We start from the raw sequence: 23,414 nt of genomic DNA on the forward strand, positions 1-23,414 counted from the left end.
GCTTTGTGAATATAATCATGATATTTTTTTCCGAGGAAGCAATTTGGTAAGTCCACACTGAATTCAACAATCATTTTGGGACAATGGGGGAAAAAAAACACAACATTTTTCAATGAAAAAAAAAAAAAAAACATTCTCTTGACTGTAGTGACAGTAGAACAACCAGACAGACCCCATCACTCTGCCACTTTATTTCCAGCAGCTGTGGGACAGGTGACTCTCGTACTTGCAAACAACAGAGGAACTTTTCTGGCAATGTGAAATCTTGCTAGGAAAAAAGGGTTGTGCGGGAGTAATGAAATCCCCTGGGAATGGCAGATGAAACCTCAGCACCGGTGGGACTGCCTTGAATTCTGACACAATTACCACAGTGCATAAGAAAAAGCTGCAGAGAACAGACCCACTCTGAGGGCTGAGATGTGACCAGTGTCCCAGTTATTATTAGCTACTAAAGGTCTGAAAAGGTTCAAACTCCATCTTTGTAGGAATTCAAAGAGAGTGATGCATGAGGCCTTGCTGACAGCTTCCAGACTGAAAAAGAAAGCAGAGGGAAAAGGAGCATTTCCCTGACCTTCCTCGGTGATTGCTCAGAACTGTGTCTACTGATGGCCGTGTCTAACACTGTCAAGAAGAGCCAAGAGAAGTAAAAATCTGAGGAGTGAGATGTTCTGCTAGCATAGAAAAGCCAGCTGGAGAAACAAAAACAAACGTCACACAGCTGTGAGTAGGAGAAATGCTATTGTTTCCCTGGTAGCCCGTCTTTCTGGTCTTCTGAGAGAAGCGGGTGAGTGTGTGTTTGTGTGTGTGAGTGAGCTGGGAATAAGTAATCAAGGAAACATTCAAGGAGCGGGCAGCGTCCTGAGCATCGTGGTGAGCAAGTGCGTGGCAAACAGTGTCAGCTGCTGGTTATTGCTCCACCCTGCATTTCCCCTCATCTGCAGGAATGCACTCGCAGACGTGCTCCTCCTTGCTGCGCAGCATTCAGGGCTGCAGATGACAAACTGGTGACCTCAGCGAGAGGCAAAACCCGAGCTGCAGGTGCGTGCTCGCTGCCTGCTCTGCAGAGGCAGGATGAAGCGGTGGAGATGCTGCTCAAATTTAGAATGTCAGATCATGCAGCTGGCCGGTTTCCTGTGTTTAGACAGGAACAGAGGAGCCACATGCCCTCTTCAGGCAAACTGAAAGGGCATAGGGTAAAGATAGGCATGCATCCATCCTCAGTAAAGTTACTTTATTAGCAGTGGCCTTATATTCCTGTGAATGTTTTGATTCCCACCCCTATCTAGAGAGGAGCTGAGAATTTTTTTCTACGGTAACAGTGTGGAATTGGAATAAGGGCTGTCTGGAAACATGTAGAGCCTTGACTGGTTGATGGATGCCATCAGTGGGGTTGCTGAAGTGTATGTGATCAACAGGAAGCAAGGGTGCAGATACCAGCCTGTGCAGATGGGATGGCATGGGAGAGCACAGGGGGAATAAGCCTGCTTTACATCTAGCGTGACCATGTGAGCTCAGGCTCCTCTGATCTGCTACTAGAGCTGGTTCTCAATGCCACGCTGCTTCCCAGTTCCTTTATTTAGGGAAGGGAGGGATGGCATCAGGTGAGATGCAGGGTGAATTAGACTGCAGATGGCCAGGCTATATGCAAGAGTGCATATCTGCCTATGGGGAAGCAAGGTGGCCTTTAGCAAAGGGTAGTGGGTCCACACCTCCTTCCAGCCAACATGAACACACCTATACACATATGCATGCTTACATGCAGTCTGGTGTGGTGAACAGTGACAGAATAAAAAGGCTTGCCTGGCCCCAGTGGCCATGAAATGGAATTGCTACTCTACTGGCTAACATGGGCGGCAGCAGCGCTTTTCTTTATTGTGTCTGCTCTTAGTGCTGTGCACTGGGTGCAGTCAATGTTTGGGTAGAGAAGAAGCAGAGAGTCATCAAAATTGCCTGTTTGATCAACTTGACATCAGATTTGTGCACGCGGAGCAGTGTTGATACCTGGTGAGCTCAGAGCTCCTTACCTTCTCTGTGGACAGTGCTGTCACTGACTGGTTTTCCTTCTGCCAGTCTGGGACAGGGACAAAAAACAACATCTTGTGTCACCAGGCTGAACATCACCACCTTAAAGCCCTTTGAGTCCAGATGAAGGGCAGCAGGAGTGTTGATGTCCTCAGACAGCAAACTACCACACCATGAGAGGAAATGCACAGAGACTACAAACACAGCCCTGGAGCCTGCAGCATAATCCCTTTGATCAGCAGGACTGGGGTTACTGTGGGGTCAGGGTTGACACAAAACCAACCAATCAAGCAAGACCACCTACGTATTCAAATTAACCTTTTTCTTTGCGGCAATACAATTTTCTTTAAGGACTATTTTCTGTTTTTGCATGGAGCTCTTTGCCCCACTGTTTGCCTCTCTGCATCATTGCTGTGATAGATACAGTCCTTGTTATTCAGGTACTTAGACTGGTAATGCTGCAGATGGGCAGTAAGGGAAGTTGGCACAGGTTTTGTTTTAAAATAATCTTTTGAACTCAAGGAACTTTCTGATAATCATTGTTTTTTTTTTTTTTCATAAAAAAAAAAAGAAAAGAAAAAGAAAAAAAAAGAAAAAAAGAAGAATCAAAGAAACCAAACCCCACGTCTTTAAATCTTACCTGTCATTTAAAAAATGCACAAATATTCTTTCATTTCTTTTTTGCAGAGGGGTAGCAGAATCAATTTGCCATGGTTATGCCTCCTGCCAATTGTTTAGAATTTCCAGGATTTAATCTTTCATCCATGTGTGTATCCACTATTTACCTTTGAATGAGATAATGCATAATGCATTGGGCTTTATGGAAACAAACCATGAAAAACCACTTTTTTTGAAGAAGAGAAAATTGCACTCTCCCTCTACGGCCTAAAAAAATTAGTGCCGATGTTACAACAACAGTGAAGGCACAGGAATGGACAGGTTAACTTTGTGTGAGCTCAGGAGATGTCAAATGTAAGGGCATGCACATACAGTGCGCTGCGCCTGGATCCTCCCTCTACTTGAGGATTAATGCTGGCAAAGTAGCATCAGTGCTGTAACACCAGCACACGTGGAATGTTCACCATCTTCTACCCCTGGACGGGGCTTGATCTTTGCTAGTGCTTAGCAATCTCAGGGAAGCTTCGAAATTGTACAGCAATACAGTCAGTGTGTAGAAGGAAAGTGCAGAAGGCTGTAAATACTTAGCACCTGCTATCAGTCAAAGGGCCAAGGGCCCTGTTGGGTAATGGGAGGTCATAAAACGGAGGATTTTTTTGAACGATAAGTAGCACCTGATCACTCGATGGGTGTTCTCCGATGTGATTATCCATGGCTTGAATGCTGCTTTGTGCTGTACCTAGAGCTGAGAATTAAGCGACTGAAACGTATGCTGGATTTTTTTTCTTTGTGAAGAAGAGGTAGCAGTAGCTTTGATGTAAATCAGGCATGATGCTATCTCATGCTCTAGGTGCTGGGTCTGTTTGCAACCGTTAGTAGAGAGAAAGCAATGCTTTGACATGCCTTTCCCTCTCTCTGCTTCACACGCATAGAAGTACATCTAGGGAGCCTCAAAGAGTCAAAATCAGCAGAGGTCTTTTAAGAGGTTTTCCTGTTTAAGGAGAGGTGGGTGTAAGCAGTAGATGGCCTTTTATGGGGAATTTTGTCTCAGCTTTCTTCTCATGCTTAGACTTGGCTTTTTTTTTTCCTACTGTCAGGTGTTTCTTCCCAAAAGCTGTCACTGGTCAGAGCTCGCATTAAGTTCCTCCTGAAGCACACCCACAGTGAAACAGCTCACTTCTGGCCTATCTGATGGTATCTGGCTAACTGTGACAGAGGCATAAGTGAAAAGCAAAGAGGTCGAGGGCGTGGAATTCAGTGCGCGGATTGGATCGAACTCCAACACGCTATGCTGCACCAGGAGATGGAAAAATTGGCCATGGCTTGCTAAGCTAGTTCTCCTCCTCTTAGTCTATGGTTAATCCACTGTCATTCCTTCATAGAGATGCCACAGGGGCAGAGATAGCACCAAGAAGCTTAAAAATTTGCTTCAGTCCCTCATTGCCCTATTTGGAAAAGAAAGCTGTAATTGAGGAGCACTGCACACCTAAGGAGGGCTCCCTTAGAGTTGTCCCTGTGGGATAAAAGACCATGTTGTGCTACATTGTGCTGGAAAGGCTCTTCCTTTATTTTTGAAAACTAAATCTCTGTGTCTTCTCTTCTAGGTACAAACGAGGGGGAATTGTTACAGTCACTGTAGGAACATAAATGGAGAACCAGCCTAAGAAGTGTGAGGAAACTGAGGGCAACAGAATGAATTGATCACACCGCACCATGAAGCAGATGGGCCCGATGAGGTGCATCTTCCACTGAGAAATCATTCAGCAATACATGAATGCACTGTTTGATGCCACCTTATCAAAATCAATAATTTGTCTTTCAAAACAGCTTTTTATGTAAGGAAAGGCCAGATGTGAGTTTTATCCAAGACAGAAAAGCCATCCTGAACTTCTCCTCCTCACAGAATTGTAGCAGGTAGCTGGTTCTCTTCTAATCCATCTGACTGGGGAAGAGATGGGAACACTAAGCTGGATCTGAGCTGCACGCAGAGGAGCTCCTGTGTCTGCATGCTGCCCTTCTGATTCCACAGGGGATCTATGCAGGCCCCAAAAGCTTGCTTTGACTTGGGCTTGAGAAAGCTGAGTGTATTAGCCTCAAATAAAGGAGAGTAATTTCTACAGGGAGAGCAATCAGTGAGAGAGTGCTAAAGGGAAATACGGATCTCTGATTCTGGCAGGAGATGAGAGTAACCTCCTAGAAAGGTCTCCCTGCAGAAGGCAGTTTTAAAAATGACCTTGAAGAAAGATACAGCAATTTAATTTGATTCTGATGAGGGTTTTTGCAGAGCCTCTTGCAATTTTATGCATGTTGGCTGGACAGCCCTGCCCTGACAAATGCCCTAGACTGTGCAGAGAGCTTCTGACTCTTCCATTGGACTTGAGAAGGATTTAAAAAAGGATATGCCTCTTGAAAGACAGGATAAATTGTGGCCCATGGAGAGGAAGGCTGGCAAGGCATTCCTATTATGCTTGTAAACTGTCAGCTGTAGGCCCTGATAGAACAGGGATTGGTGAATGAGTGGAAGAATGATTCTGATGAGTGGAAGAAAATTTTGTGGAGAAATCTTCACAATGCTGGGCAGAGGATTAGCAGCTGGAGTGCTTTCATGCCCAACGCAGGTCTAGAGAAGGTCTTCAAGGGACCAAGTTCAGCCAATTCTGGACATTCATCATTTTCCCTTAATCACCTTGTCACGGTGACCAAGTAGCTTTGTCCAGCCCTTCTTCTGCCAGGCGCACTGCTAAACATCACGTTTGAGAACACTCTGTTTAGTGCTAAGTGTTGTTTTTTTTCTTCCTGTCTCTGCATGAAAATAAATGAATTGGCTCTCTAAGAGAGGGCTTGGGAGTATCTGCTTCACAACTACATGCAACTTTCTGAAACAGACGAAAGGTGGAATACAGTGGTGTTCAGAACTCACAGATAGCCACAAACCAAAGAGATCAGCTTAGACGCAGGCTTAGCTAGAAGAGTACTTTCTACTCTCTTTTTCCCTTTCTATGGGCACTGGCAACATTGCTGGTAGCCAACATCTGCCCTACAAATGGAGAACAGTGTATCAGTGCAGCTTTCCTATGTACTGTTTACTTATTCTTCCCTTGCTGCTAGGGAATGGGAACACGTATCTCGGGGTCGGAGCCTGGGGCAAGTAGGAAATAAGACTGTTCCTGTTGTCTTGAAAAGAGAATGTTAGGGTAGAACCCCTCCATCCTACTGTCACCTTGCACAACTAGACAACAACTGTGATGTCTGGTCTCAGTCAAGAATGATTAATGAACGATGTGTGCTTGTCCCTAGCAGATGCTTGTAGTAAGTGTGTTGGCTAATGTTTGGAGCGAAATAAAATACAGCACGTAACAGACAGAGGCACTTGCACTGAAGATGAGTCACACTGCATCACTTTTTTTTTTTTTTTTTCAGGGGAAGGAGGATTTGACCCTCACTAAGTGAAGGAGTTGCTGATTTAGTCAAGACAAGAACAGGATGCGATGCTTTGGTCTGGTGCATTGACATTTGCATCTCTGAGTGAGAATGCTTGTTTTCATTGGAGGAACAGCAAGGCTGCCTTTTGAAACACTTAAGGTAATTAAGCTTTTGGAGAAGAAGTGAATGCATTTTGATGGAAAGCTTTGAGTCTCTCTGGACCTACCAGAATGGCTACGGAAAGACTGGAGCCTTTCCGTGTGTGCATCTTTTTGAACTGTGTGCTCTGTTTTGGGAGTTGCATATTAATATTTACATTTGGATATTATTTTCACCTGACGTAAGAGTGATTTCAAGGTAAATGGCTAAAAGCAAAATGTTGTTGATCTAAAATTAAGAGACCGTGTCTTTCTAAAGCAGGCTAGCTCAGGTCGAGACTAAGTATCAGAAGGGTCTGGAGAGGATGATGACTTTTCCACCGACTAGCACTGGCTAGGGGACCACTCTGGCATACAGCAAATAAGAAAAAGGCACTCTTGAATGCTGAATTCTCATTAAAATTTTGCACAAGACAGCAAAAAGCAAGCTTTTGCCCCAGAAGTATACCCTTTCTCTCCCTCCTCTGAAGCCCCTTCGGACTGCGGTATGGATTGCTGGTGGCTAGTACTTTGCTCATGGACTAAAATGTGTTAGACAAAGGAATGAGAATAGTGTCAGAGTTGTGTGGAAGAATCCTTATGTCTCCAGACATAAGCTCAACCCATATCTATTCATGGATTTAGAAGCACTGTAGAAAAGTGTTACTCAGGCAGAGTCTAAATGCAGTAAAAGCTAATAGTCAGTAGGACACAATGGAGGATTTGATTCTTTAGTAACGTCAAGAGAAATATGTATTCTTCCTCCAAGGAAAATAAAACAAACGCTATCTTTTCATAAGGGATGTGACAATCCTAAGCAAGTGTGCAACCCAGTGCAGTACATGCTCCAAACTGAGGTCCGTGTGCTTCCATGTATCTGCTTCTGAACTTCCATATGATACAGAAGCTTACAGATAGATGTTATGCATTCAAGATTGGGCAGGATCTGTGCCCCTACCTGGAGATCTTTCTTGCTGTAACCTTGTTGTGGTGAACTACTCCTGGAAACTGATGCCATAGCAGACTAAAGCAGCGAATAGTGGGGCATCTGCGAGCAGACACGCAAAAACTGCTCACATGGGTGGCCAGTCAAGTCACTTCTTTGCTAATGTAGATAGGCCAAAGCTCATTTGGACCATATCTATTCTGCATAACTTCACAAAATTTGCTTTTATTCGAATCCCGAGTTGCATTAATCTCAATGAAAGCAGGAATCCTAAGGAGAAGCTACAGGTACAAGACTTCTAAAAGCTGAGGCACACTATCCTGCCTGTGTCCCCATCTGGTTGACAAAGAATTTAAAACGATATCAGGTGTTCAGCTCAAACCCATCTGGCCTTGGGCAACAAGTGGTACTGATGGCATCCAGTCCCCATCAGGGGAGCAACTCTGCAGCAGTACTCACAGCAGTTACAGCCCTGCTAGCTGGGTCAGCAGTATTGTTTGCAAGGTGTCCCGAGTGCACGTGCTGCTTTTGGATAAAATGCAACTGGGACTGTGATTCACCAGCTGCCTGTAACACAGCTGGATATATCACAGAATCACAGAATGATTAAGGTTGGAAAAGATCGTCTAGTCCAACCCATGAACATCATGTCTTTATCTGGAAGCCTCTATCAGCCAAACTATCTTTCCTCACCTCTTGCAAGGGCTGGCCTCCTCCTCTATGCGGGTCCTGACACAGCTGAGGAAGCTGCTTTCAAGACTGCAGCACTGCAGTATTGTCCTTCTGCCCCAAATCTAGCGCAGATCTCAGGTCTGGCTTGAGCAGGCAAGAGGAAAAATGCCTTATAATTTCCCTAATGATCTGAAGCTAAACACAACCTCTTTGACAAAGATGCTAATGTAAATGGGGCCTTAGCTTCTCTTTGAAATGGTTTGCAAAACTGCCTTGTACAAACCGGCTTCAAAGAACAGTTGAGCCCTGCCTCTGGTAGCCAAGTGAAACTGCTATTGCCTCTCAGGTTAAAAAAAAAAGTGTTTGTAGGCAAAGTTTTTTTTTTTTTTTTTTTTTTAAATTGAAAACAGTTTCTGAGGCCAACACAGACAGATCCCCCCAGGGTTGAAATCAGCTCTATGTTTCTCAAAACAGAGCAAAAATAAGATGGGTGTTCCAGCTGACGAAAGTTTTCAGATTTTAATTAACTGGCAATGAGCCATAGAAGACACGAGGTGATGCACCATGCTGGGCCAGCTCGGTGTGGGGAAGCCAGGCTGTGCCTGCACAGTGCCCCGTATCTACTAGTAACTCCTGCCTCTGGGGACTCCACAGGCTGCTGGGCAGCCCCCCCTGCTGTGAACAGCTCATGGGCCTCATTCAGGATAGCTGAAGCTGGGCTGAGGTCTTTCACTCCTCAGTCTGTGATCCCAGGCTTTGCAGCAGCAGAAGGCAAGACACTTTGCCTTCTTGTGGCAGGCAGGAGCTGGTAGATGTGCTGAATCTTCACGCCTGCTGTAAAATGGTGTGAGAGAGGACTTAGACCTCAGTGCTACCTGCCTTAATAGCATCTTTTAGTTCAGTGACCTTCCCTCTGCCCTAGCGCTCCCTTGTCCCTTTTTAAGGACAAAAGAAGAAAAGGAAGGCAGCTTGCATTCTGATGCTGGGTCAGTGGATGCAGGATGATTCAAATTCAGCACCTTCCTCCTAGCTACGTAGTACCCAAGGGACAGTATTTTACCCTGCTCCTTTCTATCACTCTATGCACTTGTAGGGGCTTATGGTATTACTGCAAAACACTCCGGACATGCACAGCATGAAAAAACAAGTTGGAAGGTACATTTAGATGCAGCAGACTCAGATCAGGTAAACTCACAGGATTCACGTGGCCTCTGACACCAGGTGATTGCAAATGGTAATAAACGCAATCCAAATTTAGGTTTGCACACACTTTCCTAGGAAGGGGTTGGAAAATAACAGTGTTGTAACAGGCTAAGTGGTTAGAGAACTTTGTTAATTCAGACATAAACCTGTTTGCATAAAATATTGCCAGAGGTCTGAAATGGCCTCAGACAGTTTACATTTTTCATCACCGCTAGAGACAACTAACCCTTTCACTCCCTAAGGATAATATTGCTTCTCCACGAGGCAACCCAAAAGCCAGTCTCTTTGTCCACAAGAGAAATGCCTCTAATCTAGACTTTATTAGACCGATCATTATATAATGGCTTTAGAAACTCTGGACAAAACAGAGTAGTGGGTTCAGCCGACGGTAATGTCAGACTGCTGTCAATAATCCCTAGCAGATGCAAACGTGTGACCCTTTTTCCCATAATTGTTGAATATTTATTTTTATCTTATAATGTTAATAAGGTTTATTGTGCTGCAGAGAGAGCTGATATCACATGACCTTCATCTTCCTGACTCACAACAAAACCAGAAACATTACACTGCCTGTCACGTCCTGTTGTTTAATGATAATGTGTAGGTTAGTTGCTTTTCTTCTCCACACAATATTATTTATTCCTTTTGGACTGCCTTCCCTTATTTGGAGTTGCCATCGTGCTAAGCAAAAAAAAGCATAACTGAAATAGGAGATTCTGAAGCATCTTTTCAGCATGAGCAGTGGAAACAACAGAAAAATAGAACCAGTTTGTAGACAGCACTCGATCAGTTTATAAATGGCATTAAAAGACGTGATTGCTGAGAAGAGCAGGGACTGGATTTGAAGAAGCAGGAGACACTGAGCAATTCAGCCTTCCTAAATAAGACCTAGATAAAAGCCTGAGTAACCCCAGTCTCAGAAAACAAAAACAGACTATGTGAAGGACGTGGGAGGTAAAACACAGTCTTCCTTTTCCTTGGAACAAAATTAGCTCTCCTCATGTCAGTTGGAGATGGCAAGAGCCCAAAATAAAGGTTTGCATCTGGTCCTTTACTTGTGTTGTGCTGAGCTGGGATCCCCAGTGCAGAGAGCTCCTTTTGGATCAGCTACGCTGGTATTGCCTGGCACAGAAGAGCCGCGTGGATAGAGATAGAAGAATGCAATAGCATGGAGAACCAGACTGTAGCTTAGGCTGCATCTTTTCAAAGTGCTGCAAGGAAAGGTGAAGCTCGTTCATGGGTGGGTTAACAGGATCTTCATTTTACACACCTGGGAATGAATGGCTGCAGTTCCCTAAGCATTGAATATCATTGCTGCATCTAGGAACTGCATCCCACTCCTCTTCAGCAGGGGGAGAATAAAAGTGTGCTCCAGGCCCAGAACCTCCTGCCAGTCCCTGGGACAATTGGTGTATAACACCACTTGATTCTTGTTCTACTTAAGCAGGGGTGTGGAAAACTTCATCAGTGCAACTCAGAAAAGCAAGCCCAATGTGGGGATACGCAACCAAGAGGCATGGAATAGCTGGGAAGTTGGAAATGGGCTGGAAATCATCCTGCTGGAATGAATGGGGCTGATGGCAGAGGAGGTTCCCCACTTTCTGTGGACAGGCAGTCTGGCTTTGCACCGAGTTAGGGAAGCCCAGGAGATGCTGCGTGCTGTCTGTGCCAGAGTTTTCCAGCTGCATTGTTCTGAGTGCAAACTTTATATGCTCCCAAAACAGTGAGGATAAGTCATTCTTGGTTTCGTTACACGCTTTAAATGGAGTGAGAGCCCTCAGCAATTCTAACACATTCCCTTTACAGGTTCATTAATGAGACCTGTGGGAATTGGATTGGATTCTTCTTCACTCTGCTATTTGGACTGTGAGAAAAAAAAAAATAAAATGCAGAAAGGCAAAGCTGTTTTCAAGCCAGGACTTTTTTCCTATTTCAAAACTGAAATGTTTATCAGGCTTGTGCTAAGTCTCAATATTTGGGGTATTTCTTAGAGTTGTGAGGAAACTCTAGGGGTTTTTTTGTGTGTGCGTCTGTGGTTGATTTTACTTACATCTCTGTGATCAATTGTTTACACTGCTTTTTTAAACGCTGTTCTACAACTGAAAATAATGTCTCATGCTATAAGAACAAAGTTTTAGTCCCTGTGGTAGTGAAACAATGTCGTACTTTTATTTTAGTCATAGTGTTTTGTAAGAGTTAGTGAAATGAACGCTAGTGTGCACTTGTGAATTTGGCAGTGCATCCCAAGTGCACTGACATGAAAACCAAGCCTCTCTCCGCAGTGGTTTTGCACCAATGTATTCTCACTTGGGATCATTTTTGTTAGTACAATAAGAGCTCCACTGTCCCCAAGCCTGGTGCAGTTATATCAATGATGAAAATGCTGTATCTGGGTCTGGCTGTCCCCCAAATCCTGATATCCAGTTTTCCTCCCCTGCCTCTGAACTAGCACAAGCCAGGTCTTGGTTTTCAGCCTGTTACATTGATACTGAGGTAGCTAATGCATGACAGATGTCATGATGAAATCATAGATCCAGTGAGGTCACTGGCAAAGCTCCCATTCATGTAAGGAGTCACAAGGCTTTGTGCAGCACCATTTCAGCTCCATGTGCAATACCCAAAACACAGGTCACCCCCAGTTGCAACATGGCTGCTTTCCCCAACAAGGTGATCAAAAAGCAGCAGTGTTCACAGTGTTTGTAACCAGCACTTCCCCGACATCCTTGGGCATTTTCACATAGTGGGCAAATCCAATGGGGCAATTGCCTCCGAAACCCTTCTGCCAACAGTCATTGGACAGCAATGCCCTGTTGCTATCCAGGAACACGACTACCTTTTGGCTCACTCCTGGCCGGCTGCCAGATACCTGGGGACTGACAACCTAGAAACCTTGATCCTGCTGTGTGGGGTTTCACCAGCAGTGCAGGCTCAGGGTTCAGCACACAGCTCTGGGAACCGTGGGGAAATAAGGCTACAGTTCTGCTCCTGAGCTGGGAGATAGGCCTCCGGGCCAGTTGCATTTCTGTGCTTCAGAGCTGCATGCGCTCCCATGCTGTGTGTGTGGTTATGCAAACAAAAGTAGCTTGTGCTGCAGAGCTGCAGTCCCTGTTCTGTGTCATGTGCAGGCGTAAGGAAAGCTGCTTTGTGTCTCCCTTAGAAAAAAAGTACAAGCAACACCAGCTTGGATTTTTGGTGGCCCTCCATGAAGCACTTTGTGAACCACTAGTGGCATACTTGCTGCTATCTGGGAATCCACGGGAGGTAGTGAGTCCCATGGGAAGTGGTGAGAAACAGCATCACGTGCCCTGGCTAGACTCTGTGATGCAGTGGTGCTTTAGATACCCAGGTTATTTACAGCTAGGCAGGGTATCTCTGTCATACACTGTGGTGAAGGGAAGCCAAAAACTACTGGCTATCTAGCCACTATTCATCCATAAGGATAACTTATTTTATCATCAAAATGAACCATTCAGCATTATGGACTGCAGTGGAAAAGATTAGGCCTTCATCATAACTCAGAAGCAAAAGCTAAGTACTGCCCTCCTCCCCCGCCTTCACTGCAATTCCTGTTCCCTGCCTCCATCCATTCATGCAAGAGGAACTTCAGCAGAGGAAAGTGATCCCTGAGCCCCCAGTCCCAAAAAACTCTGTAATACTGAGAATACTGGCTAAAGAGTAAAACGGATATGTCACCAAAACAGTATGGGCTGGGCTGTTTAATGAGATGGATGCAAACCACAAATGTGTTGTTCTGTACAGTCAGACTTAAAGACTTACATCCAGAAACAGAGTATAGGCTGTAATCCTACCTGGAATCCTAAACTTCCTATCTAGAAAGGAAAGACCCTAAAAAAGATCAGTGTGTCTAACAGTTCAGGAAGGTTGTGGCTGGGGTGAGGAGGAGCCCAAGAAAGTCCACAGAACAAAATGACTGAGTACTGGAGAACGTGGTGTGTAGTGACAGACTGGTGGAGACACTCCATCTGTTTAGCTTAACGAAGACAAAGTTGAGAGAGAGGATGACTTGATCGCAGTCTCTGAGTACTGACATAGCGAGCAGAAATGTGATAATAGAAGGCTTTTCAGTCAAGCTGATGCAACTGCAATATGATCCAACTGGAAGCTGGAAGCCGGACAAAATTTTGACTATAAATAAGGTGCAGATGTTTAACAGTGAGGGTAATTAACCAGTGGAACTAATTGTCAAGAACTGTGGGGACAAACACCGACTTTAAATCAGGATTAGGGTTTTTTTTTTCTTTTTTTCTTTTTTTCTTTTTTTCTTTTTTTCTCTTTTTTTTTTTTTTTTTCTCCCCTGAAAGATCATGGAATTGTTTGAGTTGGAAGGGACCCTTAAACACCATCTAGTTCAACTCTCCTGCAATGAACAGGGACACCTACAGCTACATCAGGTTGCTCAGAGCCTGGCTCCAGCTCTTTCAGGAATGACTTTGGAGATGTCCTTCACTGCTTGTGTTTCACAAGAGCTTAGGCCTGTCTTGAGTCAGCCCTTTGGTCATGACGCTGCACAGGGAGCCCATAGCCAGCCCAATGGGCTCGTCGTCTGTCCCACCTCCGCACTGCTGAAAAAGAGGATGGATGGATAGGAATGGGAAGGGAAAGTTATAGGTGTTGGGATTGTTGATCCACCTTTGTGAAAGCCTATGCATTATCTCTGTGATTCAATTACTTCTTAAAAGACATGAAATGAATGAATTAAGATGGCAAATGCAATTGTCTGTCCTGCTAAAAGTATTGCGAGCAAAAGCAGCTTTCAGGAAAGGCAATGACAGAACAACCTGGCTGTGATACCCTGGGTTTGGCTGGGTCAGGGAGCACCCTACAGATTCCCAGGGGAAGAAATGGCCTCCTCCAGGAGTGAAGTCATCCAGGGGAGAGGCCTGGTAACAGCCTACAGCCTTCCTCAGCCTTCTTGGGACTCCCAGAACCTTCCTAAGCTTTCTAGGGCCTTCTGAGGCCATGAGGAGATGCGGGTCACCAGGCCATCGAGCCCTGCCTGCGCTGAGAGCACCATGCTCAGACACGGAGCAGCCAAGCTGACCCCACACCCACGGTGCCCCCACAGCCAGGCCGCTTGTCACCCTGCCCTCCGTCATTTCCCTGCTGCCTCCCTGGGGGAGGCTGCGCGGGGGCAGGGGGTGCCCAGCTGCTTGCTCGCACCTGCCACCGCTTGCAACTGCAATTAGTTGCACCCGGTCGAAGCCAAATTGAGGCCCCTTTCAAGCCGTAACTCTGCGCATTCTGTTTCCAAAGGGAAGTTCGTCTTTTATGTGCATGCAAAACGGATAACACCCAAGGAACTTTTTTTTTTTTTCTTTTTCTTTTCCCCTACTGCCAGTCAGGCGAGGATTTGTTTAAAAAAGCACTGCTGCGGTGGTGAGGTTTTAGGAATCCTTCTGGTTGGGCTTGGGAAAGGTTGACTTGTCAAAGAGCGGGCTCAGCGTGTGTGGCCTGCTCCTGGTGAGGGGTGCTCCCGCAGTGGATGTCTGACGTCACATTGGCAGCACTACATTGCTGTCGCAGCTCTCTTAGGCACTCTGCTCCCCACACCGTTCCCTTCTCCAGCAGCCTTTCCCTCAGGCTCTTTTCCTCCTCCCTCATTCCTCCTCGTTGTTTTTCCCGCGTCCGCATCCACATTCAGCGATCTGCAAATCTCCTTTCCTCGGGATGGCGGTGCGTGGTGGTCCCCAGCCCTGCTGAATCAGTTCTTCCACAGGCAGGGCTCCCCTCCCTGTGATTGACAGAAGGTGCTGATTCAGTAGTGCGTGGGGGATCCGGCAGCAACTGCATTAAGAGGATTTACAAAAAAGATAAGGCGCAGCGCTGAGCTTCCCTCGGTAATCGTACAGCACACAATTCGGGACTGCACTGGGAATTTCGGCGCGGCTGACAGGTACACAGTGCTGATCCAATTGTCCTTACATCCGTTATTAGCCAAAATGAGGGGCAACTGGAATTACAAATGATTTCTGGGTAAACGCTCAGCTCTGATTCGGAATGATCTCTCGGCAATAATCCACACGTAATCCTCAGTACGGAGAGTGCTCTAAAGGCAGCTCCGTGTTGAAGCCTCAATAATGCATGGATGCCCTGATTCACGAAATAAAGGAGGAGAGGGGAAAATAAGAAAGCCATGTTTGTTTTGTAGCCTTTTTTCTGGGTTGAATAAAATTTAGGGATGTACGTGATCACATACGTACCATTTATTAAGAGAAGATTATCTGCTTGGTAATTATTTCTTTGGGAGAATAATTTTACACCTCAGTGACCGTGTAGGACTGTCTCAGGTGGGTCAGATGTATCTCAAAAATAAACAAATGAGCAAAAATCCCCTGTAATGAATTGGTTTGTAATGTTTATTCCTCAAAACACTATTTAGTGTTTATAGTGCCGTCTCTCTTTTCGTCCGTATGTGCTACTGTGAAATATCACCTGACACAGTGACACTCACCATGCCCCATCATCAGACAGCCAAACAGTCCTTGATGTGTTGGTCACCCTCACTGCCACCTCATGAGGTGAGGTGGGAAGGTGTGCTACTCCAGAGCACAATTCCCCAGAGGGGAGTAGGGGTCTCTTCCCTGTTTTTGGATCTTTGTCCCTTGGAGGGGCTGCTGAGTACAAGGGGTAGGGGAGCTGCAGGCAGGGCTAAGGTCACTTGCATATGTATGAAACTAGTACCATAGGGTTCCGGTTTGTGCTAGAATGAGACCAGAATCAGAATTAGAGAAAGACAGGATCTGCAAACAGGTCCTGCAGACAGGACCATCTACTTGTCTTGGTTGTCTTGTGGGGGCATAAGACTCAGGGTCAGGTTTTCAGAAGGCCTAATTCCCCTATGTACCCACTTGATCATTCCTGCTTTGCTATTTATCTCCTTTTAAGTGTGCTCTTCCTACAACTTGATTGCTGGAGAGTGGGCACAGAAGAGTTTGAGTCTACAACAATTACTTCTGTGAGTAATCCCAGAGTAATCCCGAGAGGATTTACCTGTCTGACTAAGGACTCTCAGAATATCACCAAACCCTTCGATACATACTCCAAAAACATATTTGGCCCATTGCTTCCTCAGGTACTTTCAAGGGCACAAGAGGAGGTTTACCTTAATTAACATCCCTTCAACATTTTAGACAATAGGCTCATCTCTTGGCTGTACAACAGAGGAGTGTTGGAAACAATATCTATTCATCATGAATCATATTCTCCCAGCTACCTGCTACAGAGGTGAAAGCAGGCGCTGTCAAATACCACTGAAGAAATTTAATCTTTCACTGCTAGCAAATTCTGAAAAAGCAAATAACATTTTCATAGTTTGTTTACTCATTTGTTCCTTAAAAGAGGCAAAGGAATCTGTGAATCAGAAGAATTTCCATCTCAAAAATTGCTTTGGCAGCCAGTGGCTTGTAATTTAAGATTAAGTGATTGAATTTCATGCAGCCTTGCTTAAAATTCACTACCCCACACGCTGTCACCATACACTTAAAAAAAAAATCTAACAAGAAACCCCAAACATCTATAACGTTACTACAAGTCAGTCAAAAAATGTCCAATCATCTGGGAGGTGACAAAATGTGCTTAATGAAGATGTAGTCTGCACGACTGCTGGATTTTTCCCCTCGTAGCATTCACAGCCTATCAGAGAGTTCCCATTCCCGTGCAGTGCTGGGCTCTCTTCAATCAGGCTTCACAAATCAGTGGAGCAGAAATGCCTCTTTCCCTCCATCACCTGAAGCCAATGCTGATTCATCCTGCCACTCCTCTGAGTTTACTGATTGCTGATTCATTCCCCCCCCCCCCTTTTTTTCCCCCCCACCTCATACTAAGCATCCCGTGTTGAACGCAACGCACTTCGTTTCCAGATCTGACTGAAAGGGAATATGGAAATTAATTGGCTCAGACTGCTAGCAGCCTTCTGCACGTGCCTGTACTCCGTGAGAGGTGCAGTGCAATTGCCTTTCCACTGTAGCTCCTTATCAGCCACCTGTCTCCTTGCGTGTGCTTCCTTGTCTGCTCTCAGCCTGGGTGCTGGAGATGGATGTCCCCTTCCTCTCCCTGTTCTGCAAAAGGGAGGGCAGCTGGCAGGGCTGTCCTTGTGAGGGCTGAAGCTGTCCTCGTTTGACTTAAAATAGGACAGATTTAGTGAATTCTCCAGCTTGTGGTAAATAGCGTGTGACTGCTGCTTTGGCGAGGGCTGCAGAGATGCTGTACAGCACGGTGGAACTTCTGCTGAAATGGTTATTTGTTGTCTCTGCTGGATGCAGGTCCCCACTGAAAGAAAGCAGCTGAGGAATGTCCCTTGGACATGAGAGGAGGGTTCCGGGACCCTTGTTAGTTGGAATATAATCTGGCTCTGCAGCTACACTCCATCCCAAACATTTTTACACCTAGGTTTCTATCTTCCATTGGTTTCTCACTGAATTTTCTCATGGAGCTTCCTCCCAACTGCAGAGAATTTGGGTTTTCCTGGTGAAATATCCCTGCATCTTTCATGCCAGAGTGCTGTTTCTAGCATTGCGGAAGTCCCACTGTCCCATACTGAGCATTATACAGGTATTTTTCTGAGGAGCTGCCCCACATTCCTGTGGAGCTTTTCTATCTCTGTGAAGGTAATAAAGCTAAAGTGGAAGAGGGAGGCCTTATCTCCATGTTGTACATGGGTGAGGTCCAAAAAAGAGCAAGGGAGAATGAAGTCAGAGAGGCCAGGAGCACATACATAGGAGGGGACAGGAGTGGAGGCCCACAGTTTGGACACACAACCACCATAGGGCTCTGGGAGTGCCCCAGCACTTGCTAGTGGGCAATGGGCTCCTTTGAAGAGTGGGTGGTGCAAAACCCAGCCTGACTCCATCACCCTTGGCATCATCCCTCGCATCCTCATTTCTGCAGGCTGATGGTGTGTGCCCTGCTAGGGCCCTGGGCTTGTGCTCATTCATGTTTGTCGGAACCCAGAGGATGACTCACATTCTTGCAGCACCATAGATCTGATGCTGCCTGTGATGTCTCTGGCAAGATGCCCATCTTTCCCTTTTGTGTTTGAACAATCTCTTGCTCAAGGAGCCCTGGCCTGCTAGAAGGACTACCTCCTATCATTAACACAATAGCAAGAAATGAAAGGGCAGGCACATTTGTATGTGGTATCATTTATGCAGAAGACATGATCTCAGGCACAGTGGATGACAAAACCAAATGAGAAACTTTTCTTCTAGTTTTATCACAGTTTCTCCCAGAACCTCTGCTGTTTGCATTCTGGAAATTTACAGGATGAAGGATTTTATCATGATATCTAATTCTAATCTGAAGTGATTTACTGTTAAGTTGAAAATCAAGCCTGTACATATCCCCCTCCAAGTGGTTTCTATGACAGTTTCTATTAACCATAAAAATGTCACTTGCTAGGAAGTATCAGCCTTCTTATAGGCTTTGCAATCATTGCTACCAGATGCACACTTACTGAATGGAATAAATATTCTTGTACAATTAGCCTGGGATGCAGGACATGTCTGGCTATCTCTCCTGCCTCCAAAGTGAAGTTTTCAAAAGCAAACCCATATATCAAGAGATGAGCTCTATCTGGATTTTCTGAAGTTCTTCAGATCTTGCAGCGTTATAATGCTTTATGGATAAAGCACAGTGGTGTGTAAACTTAGGTTAAGTTTTCTTCATTTTAATCTGTATAAGCAACTGAAATACCCATTTTTCATTGTTTTGATCCCATGGGAAAAAATATTTGATGTCTATTCTGTGATTTATAATGTATTTTGAAATACACTAATGGCTCTGTGGCATTTCCTGCTGTTGCACAATCACGGTGAAGCTGGTACTGTCTGGATGCACCATACACACTTTGTCTCCACCTACTCTTTAAGGAAATGACAGGGGGTGGTGATGACTTCTTCCATCTCTTGGATGTGTTAGCAGTGTTGAGACACAGATTTGAGTTAACCTTATCTTCAGGTATGAGCTGAAATGGGAGTCTGGGTTTGTGTCATGCACTGTCAGAGATCTTATCCATTACGCTCAAGGTTTTGGTGAGGAACTCAAGAAATCAGCCTGAATAATGAAAAGGGCGTTTGATCAGCTGCTCTCATGCTGTGTCTGCCATTGAAGCCGTACTCTGGAAAGGAGTCAGAACGGAAGTTGTAGGCTGGATCTCCACCGCTGTGTTTGAATCTGAAGATTGAAATCTAGGGTGCTGCAGAGCAGAGCTGGTGGACTCGGATCGTGAGAGATACATTGCTCTTGCAGCAGAGGAAGACTTGCGGTAGAAAAAGCGCGAGACCTTGTCATTTTCATCTGCTTACAGAATAAGGTCATATTCTGCTCTTTTCTGCACCAATCTGACCACTGAAGTCACTGGATGTGGGCTTGTGTGTTGGGGAAAATATTACTGTGCTGCACTTTGCAGCTGGTGCAGTGAATGGAGATGATATAAGCAAATTCTACAGAGAGTCTGCATCACTTGGTGAAGTGAGCTTTAGAGCCTGGGTGCTTCTGATACAGTGAGGTGGAAAGTAAAGAATCTAGTCCCATTTCTAGAGCAGGGAGTATTTTTGAAAGTAGCAGCTCTGAGGGGGCACATGGACTGTGACTTCAGAAAGGGCTGTAACTGTGCACCAGCTCCAATAGTTATTCTGGTGTGAATGAGAGCAAATGAACTCCTGCATCTGCTCATAATGTGAGCAGAGCCATGCCATCGGTGCAGGAAGCTGTATGTAAGTGCAAGTGGGAGTTGATGTGCTGCTCTGGGCAGTGCTCATGGGAGGAGATAAGGTAGACAACAGAAGGGTTTAGCTCCTTCTCTCCTCTTTGTCTGCTTTCCAAAGGCTATTGCAAACGCAGAAAGGATTTTAAAATGTCTGGAATAATGATTTGCAATCTGTCAAACCTGCTCTGTAAGGAGAATCTGAAGAAACTCATTCTATGAAGCGTAAGGAAAAAAAAATTTAAAGTATGACTTGACTTCAGCACAGGCAGGAGGAACATATTTCTGAGACTAGTGGGCCCTTTGTCTTTTATCTATCACATATGTATATATTCCAGAGCTAAAAGCTGCTGTGCATCCTTCACCTATGGAATTTAGAAATAAAAGTTGCAGTACAGAATATGATACCATTCCAAATATTGTTGTCAGAAGGAAAAGTGCATGTGGTCTGCTTGTGACCGCAGAATCTGTGATGAAGACCTAAAGTTTTCCTCTTCTGGAAACACTGTTAATCGTTTTTTCACACGACAGATTTGGCTTGAAATGATTCCACTGTCCCTCAAAGTCTTGTGAAAATAGAAAGCATGCTATACTAGCATGAGAAAAGATGATGCTCACAGATCTCTAAGAACCAAAAAAGCCAGAGATATTCTCTGTGGGATGAGCTGCTTTTTCACTGCAGCATTAACACATGCACTTTGGAGGCTCTCATCTCGGCCAGCATCTGAGCATGCTCTTGCATTATATCCAATGGCTCAGTAGCAAAAGCACCGGCTTTTATTCAGCACCGTGTTGCTCCAAAATCAATGTCAGCTAAGCATTTTCATTGCTAACAAGCTGAACGTCTTCATGGATATTATTTGGAATAAAATGGGATAGATGGCACCGGAGGTCTCTGATAGACATGAATTCTCCAAGCTGTGAGTCCTTTGTTCCTGACAGAGTCAGATGAGAGAAAGGACAAAAGTAATTTTTGCACGTTTTCATCCCTGCCATCTCTTGTGGCTCTTAAAATGGCTGAATGCCACCAGAAAAACAATGACTTAGCAAGGACTTTGTGTGGATAGATCTAAAGAGTGGGATTTGCAGGCCACACTGAAATAATGCATTGCATTTTCAAATTTCAGTTCAGTGAAAGCTTGGGCATTAATTGGGCCAATTGGTAAGTGGCCTTTTCCATATTTCAGAGTGATAGTAGATACATGCATGCTGTGTGCAAAGGCCCTTGCTGAAAAACATGAAGTTGAGCTAATATGCCTGAAAGATGCCAGACTGGTATAAATGGGAAGTAAAGACTCTCATCTTCTTCTCAAGAAGAGCAGTGAGGCAGTGGCACAGGTGCAGGCACTGTCCCTGGAGGCGTTCAGGAACCATGTGGATGTGGCACTGAGGGACATGGGCAGTGGGCATGGTGTGATGGGCTGACGTGGGACTAAGTGATCTTAGAGGTCTTTTCTGACCTTAATGATTCTATGATTCTGTGATCTGCAGAGCAGGTATGACGAAGGCCCTGGCAGCATGAACTTGCCTGCGTAGTGCAGAACGCAGTGATCAATGGTTGACATTTGCCTCTGTGAGGAGAGAAGTGAACACTCACTAACAACGGGATGGTCCCAGCTTACCACCAACTGAACTTTGTTGTTATCATGCATTAGATTTCCCCATAGCAAATAAAGAATTGGAACTGTAATAAAGTATTGAAATTGCAGTAGAGGCTATACATGACTTTAAACTGTGTCATAAAATATATTTTAGGTGGCTATAACAATAAAAATGTTTGAAAGCCAGGACAGCTCAAGATTTCATCATTTTCCAAAAAAATCCCAAACAACCCAAGCCCTCTCTCTCTCCACTTCTTAAGCAAAAGCATGCACAGCTTCTGTCTGTACCAACAGACTTAATACTGACTTTCTCCCTCTGTGTTCATTTTGCAGGGGAGAATGCAGAGAAAACCAGGAGTTTGAAGAGGCTGCTCGCTGGCAAACCAGACCGCAGCATTTGCTACGGTGGTCGTAGATCAGTCTGCTCAGAGAAAGCGGCCATTGTCAGAAGATTCCCACTCAAGTCCCATTGACTTTATGGATAGTCCTCGGGATCTTGTCTGAGCACATCCAAATGTTTGTACAGCACCTGATGCAAACAGGCCGTCGTCCTGCTTCATTTGTCAAATGATAAATAACATAATAATGCTATAATTGAAGTCATTCATACAGGCAGTAATCATCTGGTGATTCAGTACAGCACAGACTTGTTAGGTGGAAGGCTGTGCTAAGCGTATGCGGAGACTTCTATCTTGCTCATCAGTTTCTGCATGCTAAATATATTCTGAATTTACGAATGCTGAAGTTTTAAGGTGAGATTTTCTATGCTTGGGCTCAACCCAAAAATGATTCATTTCCGTAATGCCAGAATAAAACTGTTCAGGCACTTTTGAGTTATGTAAGACTGAAAGACAAGGTATTGATAATGTTGCTATTAACAGCAGAATCAAGACTCCTTGACAGCACCTATAATAATATTTTTTTATTTATTGAGCAAGGAGCAGCAATGCAGAGGGAGGTAGAAGGCAGGAAACTTCAGAGAGTTTATGCCTGCCAGCGAGCAGCACTTGGTCCAGAAATCAGGCTCTGGCAATGTGCAGTGCACGGCAAAAATACTTGAATTAATGCCTAAGACCTTGCTGATACATACCTCATAGTTAATCTGGTTACGCGGGGTTTATTTCACAGTCGGAAGTTCTTGCGCTGGAAGGGAGTCCTGCTGGGGTTTTCTGAGCACACGATGGAATTAATGAATGCACGAATGCAGCTTGCCAGCCCAGATTTAAATTGCTTACTAGATCAAAATCTGCTCGTTTTCTCTGTCCTTTTTTTTTTTTCTTTTCCCTGTTTTTTTTTTCGTTTTTTTTTTTTTTTTTTTTCTTTTTTTCCCCAGCCTCTCTGTCCTTTATTTATTAATTTGTTTAGGAAAACATATCAAGAGCACAGAAACATCACGAAGGTAGCGAATGCAGATAAATGGCTGTTTTTTCTTGCTGGCCTGAATCCTCGCACGAGGCTTTGAGCTGTGATTCTGGGCACGGGGCATCCTGACAGGGGCTGGTGGGTGGCTGGTGCTGACTGTGAGGATGTGAGGAGCCGCAAACACCAGCAATCCCTTTCCGCAGCCCCTGGGAAAAAGACGGTATTACGAGCCCTACTCTGAAAGGGCAGGCAGTAAACCTGGGCTGCTTTGCAGGAAGGGTCACGTTGTTCCTATCTTTTGGATCCACACTGCCTCTTGTCAGATTTTAATGGGTGCTTGCAAATAGTGTAATATTTTGATTTATTTGGCCACTGGGCAGATCTCCAGCCTGCTGTCTTGACTGTGGCGTTTGTATTTTAATAGGAGTTTTAAGAAGGCTTGGCTAGGGCTATTTAAGGTAGTCCCTGAGCTTTTATGTAGACCTTCTCAGCTGTGATTAGAAGTGCAGCGCCACAGAGATGTGGAGGAAGATTTTTAGGATGTGGAGACGCAGAGATTCTGCAAGAGTGCCCCCAGCAATGCCCTCCTAAAGCTTCTTTCAGATGAGCGAGCTCATCTCCCACTGCCCCTTGCATCCCTTTTCACATTCCAGCTTCTGGACTCCTTAACACTGCATCCAACCGTGCTGCGCAGGGCCAGGATGAAG

The 23,414-nt window shown here is 45.0% G+C and overlaps 1 long non-coding RNA gene across 1 annotated transcript; it reads left to right on the forward strand.

The window, feature by feature from the left end:
* The first annotated feature begins 505 nt into the window (after positions 1–505).
* On the forward strand, positions 506–22,076 carry LOC125699288 (uncharacterized). Its single transcript, XR_007379494.1, has 4 exons — positions 506–720; positions 4,245–4,554; positions 6,061–6,222; positions 21,679–22,076. It is a non-coding gene; the product is annotated as an uncharacterized LOC125699288 (long non-coding RNA).
* The last annotated feature ends 1,338 nt before the right edge of the window (positions 22,077–23,414 follow it).

The sequence above is a fragment of the Lagopus muta genome, chromosome 1, assembly GCF_023343835.1.
Source record: "Lagopus muta isolate bLagMut1 chromosome 1, bLagMut1 primary, whole genome shotgun sequence".
Taxonomy (NCBI): Eukaryota; Metazoa; Chordata; class Aves; order Galliformes; family Phasianidae; genus Lagopus; species Lagopus muta.